We start from the raw sequence: 13,249 nt of genomic DNA, 5'->3' as shown, positions 1-13,249 counted from the left end.
CGCAGGGGGACATCGCCACCACCCCCTCCTCCGGGCCGACAGCCAGCCTCTCCCCGTCCTGTCCCGCCGTCACCACCGGCGCTGCTGAGGGATGGGCGGCGCCGCGGCTGCAGCGACGGCCTGCCTAGGGCTGGGTAAATGGGGAAGAACAGCGGGACTGCCTTATTCTTACTAGGGCTAAGAGGTTTCTTAGCCAGCAAGGAGAGAGCCGCTCAGAGACTTGCTTATTTGTAACAAATATGGTTCAATAAAACACCTGGTGAATGAAGCAATGAGGGAAGGAGGAGCTGTAATACATCTGTTGAGAGAGGTGTTGCCCAGAGAGCATCCAAAAGTAAGTTGAAAAGCTGTAAATGCTGAGTGTTATATAAAAACGGTCGGTGGAAGAAAGATCAGATATATGTTTATGACTGACCCACAAAGGACCTTGACTTGGGCTCCTTTTAGGTGAGGTGGCAAGTATTTTATTTAAAGACATGGAGGTATAAATTAAGGGGAAATGCCAGGAAAGATATATCAGTACAGAATTTAAAATTATCAAAATAAAAACTACTTCAGATAATGAAATAAAATAATGGAAAAATGCGGACTCATCACCTCTATGTCAAACTCCACACGAATTTACCATCCTGTAGGAAACCAGCATTTAGTAGCAGACAGACCTGTCCTTCACCAAGATGTCTTCAGAAAGAAGGCCTTGCTCACCTCTCTAGCTGCAGAGTTTTGCAGGACACAAACTACAAAGACAACCAGAGCTGAAAGAGGTTTATAATGCAAGAATGTAAATGGAGAAGCTTTTCAAGCTAATAATGCATCACAGAGTAATAGAACATAAACCATGGAAGATTAATGCTTCTTAAAGGAAGCAGTAAAGACAGGACTGAGACAGGACTGGGAGGTCCTAGCAGAAAATGAAGACTTGTTACCAAGGTGAATTCTCTCATCAAATAGGGTTTTTTTCTGCTTTGTATCACTTTCTATTCCTCCTTATTCTTTGCTAAAATATTGATTTTTCCTCTTATATTAACTATTTTAGATTATATAGAATAAACTCAGTGAACTGTGGTACCACTGGTATGTGGCACTTTTTTTTATTTGGTGATTTTTGTCACTTTGGGGAAATTATAGAGCTGAGGAAATGTATAATGAATATCCAATGCTGCAAGACACAGATTTTCAGCACCTAGACAAAGCAAGACTGTCAGAGAAGCAGAATTAACTCTCATAAGAGGCTGCTTTGATACTCCAAAATCTTTTCAGACCAGATTAGGTGATCCGAAGTGAATTCTAGATTTGTTTTAAATAAGAATGTAGTTTGCTCTATGACTCCTACCTTCCTTCACCCCTCTCTTATCCTATATTTTCATTTAACTTGCTTATCAATTAAAATTTTTGCTTACAAGATGCTTAGAGATGCTAAGAACTGATGGCTACAGTTTCAAACCACTGTGCAGCTATTTCCAAAATTATTCTTCTTTGGAAACATCTATAACATGATTCTTGATGCTCATGCAGGGTTTGTGTTTAAAACCCAAACCGCAACAACTTTTCTCATCTATTAGTCCTATCAGAAAAGCATATATATCCTTTCCTGTCCAGCCCTAATTATGTTCCAGTCATCAACAGTTTTGAAAATAATTTTCTCTTAAAAAGTCTCTTAGGCAAATATCCTTTGCAGGAGCAAAGTTAACACGTATTTCAACTCAGTGAATTTTTATGGAAATAGTTTTACTCCTTTTATCACCTCATGTGCTGTGTGCCTGTGCTGAAAATTGTCCACATATCACACAGGAAAATACAGCCGCTCTGATAGCTTGGAATTATTAATTGAGATGCTATAGATTTTATCAGTGACCTGTGCTTTACTGGAAAATTCACTGGAAGTCAGTGGTGACCCTGAGATGCATAAATATTTAGGTACTCTCCATCAGATATGACTCATTAAGCAAGGCCCTGAAAGATACTGTCTGCTTTGGAAACCACAAAAAGTTAGATATGCAACTGAAAAAAATGTCTACACTTTTCTTGTAGAATGGAAAAAGTCTTCTCTCCTTTAACTGATCCATTAAGAGTTGGACAGTTGCTGTCATTTTCAAACTCTGGCCTGACGAACAGAAACAGAAGGAGTCTGTGGCACACTAATGCAATTTCTTTCAAATTATTGACATTGCAGCTGTCTGATCTTCTTGTTAAACTTAAAATTGCAGTAATGTCCATGGATCAGGACCTTACTACCCCAAAATACAGGTCAGTTCCTGTCCTGTTGGACTCACAGTTTGTGTTTCTGGCAGGCCAGATGAGATCAGTACAGAATATATGTGTGGAGATGGGGCCAGCTCACAAGGGAATAGAGAGGGTTTGGACAATATCTCATCCTGATACTTGCTCAGTCAGTGGTGAATAGGAAGGCACTACAGACACCACTGACAAATTAATATAAAAAATGAAATATTTAAGCAAAGCTAGTTGAAAACTGCTTCTTTGATTCTAGAAGAATGCCATACTATTCAGATGAAAGCATAGCAAAATGTGATTGAATGTGATATCATTGGAAGAGTAAAGGAGTCCTCTAACGTCTTAATGCACTATGAATTTAAATAGGCAGTGAACATTGGACTGTGATAGCGTTTATGTTCAAAGATTTTGTGTCTGAGTCCATTGTGAAGATGAAGGAGGTCTAACAAAAAGTATAAAATGAATTATAAATTGACTGAAGTCAGTACCTTTTCGAGTGCCTTACAACAAAACCAGAAAGGAAGAGGCTGATGAAGTCGAGGTCAAAGCTAATACAGACCAGAGGAACCAGTGCTTTGCTGGGTGAAACGGCTGGGAAAGCCTTTGGTACACTAGAGACAGGTGATGTGTACAGAGGTGAGGACAGAGGACAAAGTTACCTCAGCCTGACTTCCCCAGATCTCATTTGCAGAAAGAATTGGTCAACTCCATCAGTTAAGAAAAGTAATATGGATATTAGAAATGGGCTCATGTTATCAAACTGCTGGATCTTATCCAAGCATCAGGTTATGATGGAGACTTTCTGATTCCCACAGAGATAGGAGAACCTGTAGTGAACATTGTGGTCCACTTGAAGTCTGTGTCTCCTGACGGACTGTCTGAGAAGCTTGGAAATATTGGCTTCAGTTCTGTAGGATGAGCCTCAGCTCTAGAATTAGCAGTGTATGAATAAAGACCAAAAAAACCAAAACAGTAAGATGTATATCCAGAGTATGTAGGCAAACAAAACTGGGGTATATTAGTGCGGTGACTAGAGTTTGAGGCTGTAAGAATTCTCTGCAAATTCTTTTCCTAAATAGTTTACCCATATAGACAGTTTAAGAATTAACTTTATTCCTTATGTTGATGATGTATGTGAGAAATCCCTTCTCACAAAGCAGGTGAAGTCCAGCTTACTAGTTCAGCTGAGGGACTGGTTCTGTTCTGAAAACCAGAATATATCCGGTGAGCCAAAGCTTTACAGTCTGATCCTAGCAGTAATTTCAGGAACTGATCCTATGTGCATCTGACTGTATTAATACATTCCTGCATCACTGCTTGCCTTTAACAGGACTCCAGTTTGAATACGAGCACCTACTTACAAAGATCAGGTTTCACAACTTGGCTGTCTCAGACAAAAATATGACATTCAGTAACGTCATTATTCCCTGACACAGGAAATCATTAGGAAAAATCACTATTTTGGGCAAAACCTAATAAAACTAGGTATGTTCTGCCAATAAAGTGCAGTTCATTTTTATTTACAGTAGTATTACGCACCATTTGAAGAGTTTAAAGAAGCAACTGTTGATATTTCCCCATATGGGACCAAATGACAAACAAAATGTTTGAAATCCTAATCTTGGGTAGATCAGAGACAAATGAAATGAACAGCTGTGGTTAGGGTGTGATGGGATTCATCATGCTTGCACAGTTTTATGAATGATACTTTTTCCTTAATCATAACCTTAGGGGTGGGATGGATTGAGAACAGGACACGCATTAAGGTTGGAATGTCAAACTTAACTTTGAATTTCCTGGCTTTTTATCAGCATGCATGAAAAAATGTAATGTTATTCAAACATAGCTTCTTTAATCTTGATTTTGTTACATAAATATTTTTTGTTGAAATGGAATGCAATAAAATATGCATTCTTTACCTAGAAGTCTAGATTTTTCCAAATCTTTGTTACAATTATTTAATTTTATTGTTATATAATTATGTACTAGAGCCATTAATTAATGCTTTTTTCTCTTCCACTTCTCACAATTTGTAAAATGCAGGGAAATGTCAGTCTGAAAGCTATTTTTATATGAAGATTTTGCTTATGTATCAACAGAATAAGTGTATGTTTGATGGGGGACCAAGATTCATCCTTTTCCATTCTTTTCTATTTTTTTCTGGAATTTACAGATTTTTTGAGAGTTCACAGGTGTATCTCCTGCAACTAGTAAGGAGATTGAACTGAAACTCATCTCCAGAAAACAGGTTTCCTTTGCCAAGCTTCTCAACTATCCACTGCCTTGCTACCTTCTGGCTATGGTATTCTTCTAAGGGCATGGAATTTCTTTTCTTCATAGTCCTTCTTAATGGCTCTTAACAGCTTGTGTCTTTGAGCATACTTATGACAATAGTCTCCAGTTACCATATCACATAGTATCTTTCCAACTGAATTTCCATTTTATTCCCAATCAACACACTGGAAGCAGCTAATATTATGAACAGTGTTTGCTTATTTTTGCTGAGTGATTCACCCTTTTTCTTTTTTCTGTGGTAAATAAGTAATGATTTAAACATAAGATTTAAAATCTCATATGAGTTTTTAAAAACATTTCTCATGCTTTAGCAACTGCCATATCAATATGCTTGGTAGATGTGGATTGAACAAGTATTGTTTCTGTTTGCAAATGGAACTCAGGAACAGAACAAATGTCAAATAGAAACAGAAGAATTATGGCAAACAGAACAGCAAGGTAAATTCGAATTGATAACTCCAATTTGAGTTATCTAGAATTTAACTTCTGGGACCTTTTGTGTTCTAGAGCCTTTTAACCTTAAGAAGATCCCGTTAAAGTATTCAGCTGTGAGAACTTGGTCCCTTCATGTATGGTATATGATTTTTAATATTTATTTTCATATTAATTATATGTAATATATGTTCATCAAGTGATTATTAATATATATCTGGAACATTTTTTTATTAACAACATGGAGTAAGCTTCGATTGCTTACTAACCTAAAAGGTTTGATTCTGCTAATGTAATTTAAAAAGTATACATCAGCATTACTGTTATTTGCCAGATTTTTTTTAAATGAGCTGTAAAATGAAAGTTTTCATCCTGTGTTCTATCACATTATTCCCATGTATGTCAGTGGCAGGGCTGAAATCTTTAGACTTATTGTGCTGCTTACTGCCTTTTAAACTATGCAGCAAAATCTTCTTCTCCCTCTGCCATTGGGATCTGGGGGAAGGTAACATTCTTTGCCAGAAGTTTTCACAGATACTTGCTGGCAGGATTATTCCTAAACTCCTGCCTGATGGGCCTGATCTCTCTTGTTGTCCTGTACATGCCATTTGATGGCACTCAAGATGATCTGCTCTGTGGCCTTTCCCAGAATAAAATCAGGCTGACAGACCTGTACTTCCCTATATTCGCCTTCTGACCCTTTTTGTAGATGGTCCTCCCATTTGATGACTTCCAGGCACTTGGGACCTCCCTGGTTAGCCAGGGCTGCTGATAAATGATGAAAAGTGGCACAGAGAGCACTGCTTCCAGCTCTCTTAGTACCCTTGTGTGGATCCCAGCCAGCCCCACACACTTAGACTTGTGTGTGTCTAAGTGACGTAGCAGGTTGCTGACCATTTCCCCTTGGATTATGGGGTCTTCATTCTGTTCCCTATCCCTTTTTTCCAGCTCAGAGGCCTGGGTACCTGGAGAACAACTGGTCTTACTACTGAAGACTGAGGAAAAGAGGCTGGTTTCCTTACTTTCCATGTGAAACATGGTTTAGTTGTATCTTCCTGGGCTTTAGTCTTCTCACCTCTTGAGGTTTATCAGTCTTTCCCCCAAACTCCCCCTTCTCACGGCTCTGTTTGCCCTCTTTCTCTCTCTCTCTCTAATCATAGAGCCCATTTTCACTTGCTGTTGGGGCTATCCAATCCCAGGCCTTTGTCTGGCACAACAGCTCAGAGCTGCCCTAATTTACCATGCTCAAGCATCCATAGAATCATTAAGAAATTTGGCAACATTAACAGAAAGGTATAAGCAATCTAGAATATTTGAAGCCATAGAACTTGTAGTCTGCTCTAGCAGGGTAGGTCTTAAACAAGGTGTTTAAAATATACTCCTATGAAAAAGATGCAATTTTCAGTATTTTGAAGGATGAGGAAATCAGTTGATTTCCCAGTTGCTTTGTTTACACACAATAATTTTGACTGGATTACAGAATAAAAAGGGATCATCAATGTCAGTGTAATTGATTTGTACAATTCATGTTGTTATTAGTAATAAAAATATTAATAGCAATAGTAAAGTTACTCGAACTAGCATTAGTTATATATATTCTTATAGGTTTAACATTAGAAGGTAAAGAAGCCCAAAGCCATTTACTTAAGTCATATAATTTTTAACCCATTTGTTTGTTTCATGTGTATTTGTGTAGGGAAAGAAACTATCCTAAATGTTTTTATAATACCCTTCATGCTCAACTCACAGTAAAAACTTTTCCAGTCTACTACATCTGTAATAATCTGTGCCATAGAAAACACTAATTTTTCTTATTTTTCCTTTTCATATTTTTTTTAAAGTACGAGATTAAATGTTTTGAATGTTCCTGAATCTGCATTTTCTTTAGAAAATGTTTCAAAGGTGGTGAAACATGTTGCTCACTACCAACTGAGATGAAAGAATCTATAATTTTGTTAGAAAAATCTGGGCAAGGTAAGCATTTGACTACTTCAAAATCTCATGTAAGGTTGTTTTTTCCAATTACATGATTCACTACATGCTAGAGAATTTACATGTAGGTTTTTAAATATTATTTGAGCTGTCTCTGTTTATTCTCATTAGAATACAAAATAATACCTCATTTTCAGGAACCTGGTCATGCTATTCATTAAAAAAAGAAATTTCAATGTAGTTGTTCCATAGACACATTGACACATAGATACTGGTGCCTACACTGCAATTTCATTTGTTTTGGGTAAAAGTAAAATAACATACTAAACTTTTGAGGTTATTAGAAATATGAATGAGTCAAGATACCGGATTTTTTTGAACAGCTATGCTAAAGCTGTCTCTCCTCCTCCCTATACATGGGTCATTGCATCACTTTTTATCCTTCCTCCTGTTTTCTATTTTAGGTTCTGACAAAAGTGAAATATTTGTATAGTACAGAGTTTGGTGCTTATCAGTAGTTATAAGGCAATAATCATCATGAATGAGCAAAAGGTTTTTGGAACTAAATAAGTTAATACCTGGGAAAGTGCTGCCCTGGGAGTATCAAGAAGAGCAGACATGACTTTTGTTGATGTGTTTGTCCCAGCCCCTCCCCAACATGAAGAGGAAGGCAAGACTTTTTTATGCCCTCTGATTTATGACAAACATGTTGCTTTGCATCACATATTAGATTAGAGGGCATTCCAGGCAAGGACTGAATCTTCCTCCATATTTATTCTGTGACTAGTAAGAGGGAAAGCTCAGCTATTACTGAACACTTTAGCATTACCAGAAGATGAGACAAAAATTCATTTTCATGCACATCATGACCAAAAAAAGAGTGTATTTTAAAAGGAGGAAGATCTAACCAGAGTCATAGCCTAGCTGGAGAAGGGGAAGGAGGAGTTGTGTGTCTACACTACCTTGATGGCAGTGGTGTGGAGGAAAGGTGGACCCTTTCCTGCTCTCCAGTAGGTTGGAGACTTAGTAGGAGGATGGAGTTAGTTCTGGCTAGGCTACCACACACAGATGAAGCCCAAAGATCTTGTCATCGAAAATGTTTCTAATCTTTCAAATTCCAAACTCTGTCCAGTGAAGGGAAAATATAATATACGAAGGCTGAACCTAAAAGCCATAGTAACTATTGCAGTGCTACTCATAGACACTGTGATCTGAGGGCACAATAGCAAATAAAACTATATGTAAGTAGTAAATTTTGAAAGCAAATAATAAATAAATAAATGTACCCAAGTGCATGTTAAAAGCTAGAGAGTAAGGAATGAGAACTCATAGCCCACCTATTCTATAAATAGAATGCATTCACTGATGTAAATGCAGTTTCTTCACGTCCTGTCCCAGGTCATCTTTGCTTCAGATTTGCCCAGCTTCAGAGAATTACTGAATAACGAAATCCCAATCCCCTTAGGGATTTTCCCCAGGCCAACAGTGAGGAACGACAGCATCAATTTCATTTGCACAAAGGACATTGTGAGTCATGGACAAACTCATCCTTGCATTTAAAACATCCCCAGACCACAAGTGCAATTATGTAAACACACAAAGAAGGACCTGCAGATATTTACTGCTACCCACATAAATAGAGGGTCCTGGCTATGGCATGTTTTGCTCACACTAGAGTGAGTAGTAGAAAGTAATAGTATTCTGCTACTTTGTCTTTTCATACTTGCTTCTATTCAAACACTGGTAGAAAGGGTCTAAATTGCAAGTATAGGCATGTAAATACTACACCAGCAAAATGTGTAAGTATATCACCTTGTGAAAGGATAAACTGAAGAGAAGCAGGGTCGATTATTTGCATTGGGTAACTGAAATACATTAGTTGCAAAGCTAAGAAAAAACCCACTGTGTCTGGTCTACTAGCTTAATTCTTTAATTGATAGATAATCCTGGCTCATAAACTTATGGAAAGTCAAATCACTCGCTTTTGCTTTCAAAGCTAAACCTCTCTGGGATTATCTCATTTGTGAGACCAGATCCAGAGAAAATAAGTTAGGAATGGAACAATCCATTCTATCTTTAGTTCCAGAAAGATTGAACAATTGAGCAAATCTATTTTCTTTCCTATTTTTCAGAAGTAAAAAAAGGACATATAATCTCATTTAATTTAGCTCAGGTAGAAAATCGGTGAATTAAAAACTTGATATACCTTAGTACACAGCAGTCAGTTAGAAGGAGTGTCCTAGGATGTTGAAGATTAGCCATGGTGGTTTTGGTTTAGCCTTTATTGCTATGAGAGATTTTTTCCCAGGATTTCTTGAGTCATTCCTCTAAGCCTGTGTTGAAAGGGAGTTTCTTAATGCATTCTGAAGCAATCACATAATTTGTTCTTTTTTTTTTTCATTTGCTATTTAGTAATATAGTTAACTTCTTCAGAATATTTTAAACCACGTTTTAACTGCATTGTGTATTTTTGAAAGAGTTGACATTATTAGATTTATTATTCAAAGACAAACATAGAAACAATGATTTAAAGAAGCTGGGAGAGCAGGGAGTTCAGGCTAATAACATTTTAATATTCAAAATCATTATATTACCAAAAAATTAAAAGAAAATTAATAAATTGAATTAAACCAACTGCAAATCTAGGTAGCGACATAAAGTCTCTAACAGACATACTTAACCCGGTGCTCTTTTCAGCCACAATGGATTCAGTAAAGTTTCCCCATGGCCATATATATGCATGTTAGAACTCTTACAAAATAATTCTCAGAGGGGTGAAAAAGAAGAAATTTACAATACCGTTCTGCAGCTACAATCACAGGTGCTGTTTTCAGTTGATGATAGAACATATTGTTATGCAGCTGGTCTTGAGGCTGACAAAAAATTCTTGGAAAAATAAAAGCTTCAAAGGGGCAAGAAGTCAAAGGTTTGAAAATAAACTTTATTTTTTTTTTTTCCACAGCTGAGAGAAATTCTCAAACACTGACAGAAAACAAGACAAAAGAATTGAGTGGGTCCCTTCTGAAACCTGGACTTTTCAGATTTTACCTGCCACTGTTTCCCATTTTACTTTTCATGTTTCCTGAGCAGACTGCTTACAGAAAATCACCAAGAAGACATAGAAGCCAATTTTGTCCATCAGGCTATGGAGATCCCTTCTCATTTCAGCTTCACAAGTCAGAAAGTGGTGATTGGAACATCAGGAACCAGTACAGCCTAATACAGCCACTTGACTGGTCTAAGACCTCTAACTAGTTTTTCTTTTGGCTAAATGAGAATTTTTCTGATTAATTGAAATGCAATGAGAACATGCAAGAAGTGGAAAGAAAACAAATGAAAAAGCACATTTATAGTATACATTTCTTTGGTATTTAGAGACAATGTGCAGACCAATATCTAGTCTGAGCTAAAAGTAGGCAGGGGCATAAAAGGTGATGGAACAAGACTCTGAAGTTAGTTGCAAAGTAAAATTAAGAAAAAATGTGAGTTTGCTGAGGTAGAAAAGCTACTGAGAAACGATACAGAAGAAGTTGAAGTAGACTTTGTGAGTTTTGTCTTGGTTTCCACAGGTAATACCTGATCTTACACCTCTGTGTTGACCAATGTAATTTGGTGAAGAGATGGAAACCAAATAATGCAGTAGAAACATGGTAAGTATTTCTGAGAGAAATTTAAAGATAATGGAGATGGATGGCACTCATCCAAGGCCACTGGAAGAGCTGGCTGCAGAGTTTGCAATGTTACAGTGTCTGAAAAAAACCCTGTGGTTATCAGGGAAATCCCTTGCAACCAAAAATGGTTAACACTATGTTCATCTTTAGGAAAAATGAAAGGAAAACTTGGGCAATTTTAAGGCATATCAATCCCTGTAAAGACTGTGAAGCATGCCCCGTTAGAATCCATCTTCAAACACATGAAAGCAATCATGAATAACTAGTTCAGACTTGACCAGCTTGATTGTTTGCTGTCATGAGATGGCTTGTTGAACAGGCAGGAGGAAAATAACAGATACCCAGTCTTCAGGATGGCTTTTGGCACTGTCCCCAAAAGGATTTTCTGTGAAAGCTGAGGAAGTATGGACTGAAAGAACAGTTTGTTAAATGCATTGCAAATTGGCTCTACCACCACAGTAAAGGTGTAGTAGAATCAATGCTTTGAGTTCCAGTTGGTAATAAGCAAAGTACCCTATGGTTTGGTACTGGGACTCATATTGTTCAGCATTTCCATCAACAGCTTAGGTAGTTACACAGAATATGTCCTCAGGTAAATCTGCAGATATTACTGATAATGAAGAATGATTGACATGAAGAGTCGGAAAGCTTTAATTCAAAGGGTTCTTGAGGATCGGACCAACATAAACATCATGAGGATTCTGAATCTGGCTCAGAACAACCTCATGTACCCACACAGGTTGGGAAATGGCAAGGTTGTGATGGACTACAGGTGGAATGCAAACCAGTACTGCAAACTGCAAAGAAGGTAGACCGTGTGTTGGACTATATCTGGGGGGAGTGGTGGGGGGGCATGGGATCAGACCAAGTGAAGTTATTGTTGTCTTGTGATGGCACTGGTGAAGCTGTATAAGGAAAACGAAGCCTAGTTTGGAGCCCTCTGGAATCTGAGGGATGCCAAAAACCAAGAGGTTACAGTGATGCATTTTGAAGAAGCTGGAGTTGTTTAATCTGACAAAGAGACTAAGGAATGATCTATCAGCAACCTAGCAACCCACAACTACTAGAAGGAGAGATACAAAGATGACAAAAACATCCTAATTTTGGTAGACAGGTTGTACAGTACTGAAACATCCTTTTTCTTCCTGGGCAGGGTAGCACTAAGATATGTCTTAACTAGAGCCAGCTAGCAAAAGTAAACTTTTAGTGGGAGAGACCTCCAAATATCCCCTGCAAACTGCATTTCTATGATTCTGATCCTTGAAATCTGGAGTTCTGAACCCCATTGTCTTTTTCCTTTGAAAGAGCACTCTTCTTCCCCACAGGAGTATAAGGCATGTTCCCTCATCTTCAGTTTCTGAAAAAGTTTCCATGAAGAGTTTATTTAGGTTAAAATAAAAGCTCTTGAATGTATCTGTGTTTGTGGCATCTGAGGAAATATACATTAAATACAGCAGAATATTTTGATACAATAGGTCTGAGCTTTTTGGTACCAAAAAGGCAAACCACTTACTTGTGTTCATAGATACCCATGTAGAAGTAGTGCCATTCACTTCATGAGAACTTATTAAGTTATTAAGTGATTTCCTGGTTTATGGCTTTGGTTCTTCTTTAAAATGAAGTACTGAATGCAAAAGGCTGGGAGTGGTGTAGAATGCTCACTACTCATGCAAGCAGCAACAACAGTCAGTCAAACTATTAACTATCTAAAAAACTAATCTGGAAGATTAGCCTTCTAATATTTACAAAACTATTCATGCAAACAGAGTGTAATTTCAGTGTTCAGTTTCTTAGCTTGGAATTTGTTCCTATTCTGTCATTTGTAGAGAACAGACAATAAACACCTAGAATGCTACATTAAAAGAAAACATCAGCATAGAATTGTCTTAATGATTAGACAATATGTTACTTAAACACAGAGTAGAAACTCACTAATTTGTACTCTACAGGCAAAGATATTGCGTGCCATATATTTTTCTCTCTACTTCTATTGTACAGAATTCCAGACTGAACTGCAGTTTTTACAACATACAGAGTACTCCACATGTGTGCAGTTTGGATTTCACAGGACTGTAAATAATTTTAACTGTTTGCATTGGTTGTTGGTTTTAATCTTTCAGATGCACGAACTCTTAAATTTTTATCAGGTTTTCAAAAAACTTTGATACAGGATAATGCATCTTAAAAACTTGCATGCCTTTACTGTAAGTCTGAGAAGAATTTATATCCCTAAGGCTTTCCTCTAGGATATCTTCTGACGTCAAAAAGGTAAAATTATAAATAGATTCTATTTCTTTCAGATGTCTATTTAATTTTTTTTCTTCCAAACACTGTAATTTAATTTTAAGGTTCACTTTGAAAATAAACAATAAATGAATGTGTTTTCAGAGAAAATGCTTTCTCTTTGCTCAAAATGGAATCAGACATCTGGTTTCTAAATTATTATCTTTTAATTGTCTACCTAATCACTAGGTTTGGTGAATTTCAAAATGTCATTTTTTCACCAATCAGAAAAATACATTGCTGGCAGAAATCTCTCTTTTTACACATGTATATGCATGCACCTTGTTCTCTTTTGTTTTTCATGTGTACCCATTTGCATCCACTTACAATGTTATACTTTCGAAATGCTGTAAATGCAACAAACATTGCCTAGTGCTTGCTATTTTATTTAATAGCAAAAC

The 13,249-nt window shown here is 37.1% G+C and overlaps 1 long non-coding RNA gene across 1 annotated transcript in view; it reads left to right on the top strand.

Annotated features, from left to right (window-relative positions):
* LOC125326109 overlaps positions 1-12,907 on the top strand; it is a 30,582-nt gene extending 17,675 nt beyond the window's left edge. The window contains exon 3 of the long non-coding RNA XR_007203684.1: positions 9,857-12,907. This is a non-coding gene — a long non-coding RNA (uncharacterized LOC125326109). The remainder of the gene's footprint in view (positions 1-9,856) is intronic.
* Positions 12,908-13,249: the final 342 nt, after the last annotated feature.

The sequence above is a fragment of the Corvus hawaiiensis genome, chromosome 1 (assembly GCF_020740725.1).
Source record: "Corvus hawaiiensis isolate bCorHaw1 chromosome 1, bCorHaw1.pri.cur, whole genome shotgun sequence".
NCBI lineage: Eukaryota > Metazoa > Chordata > Aves > Passeriformes > Corvidae > Corvus > Corvus hawaiiensis.
Note: the sequence above shows the minus strand (reverse complement) of the source record. Positions and strands in the feature narration are given on the sequence as shown.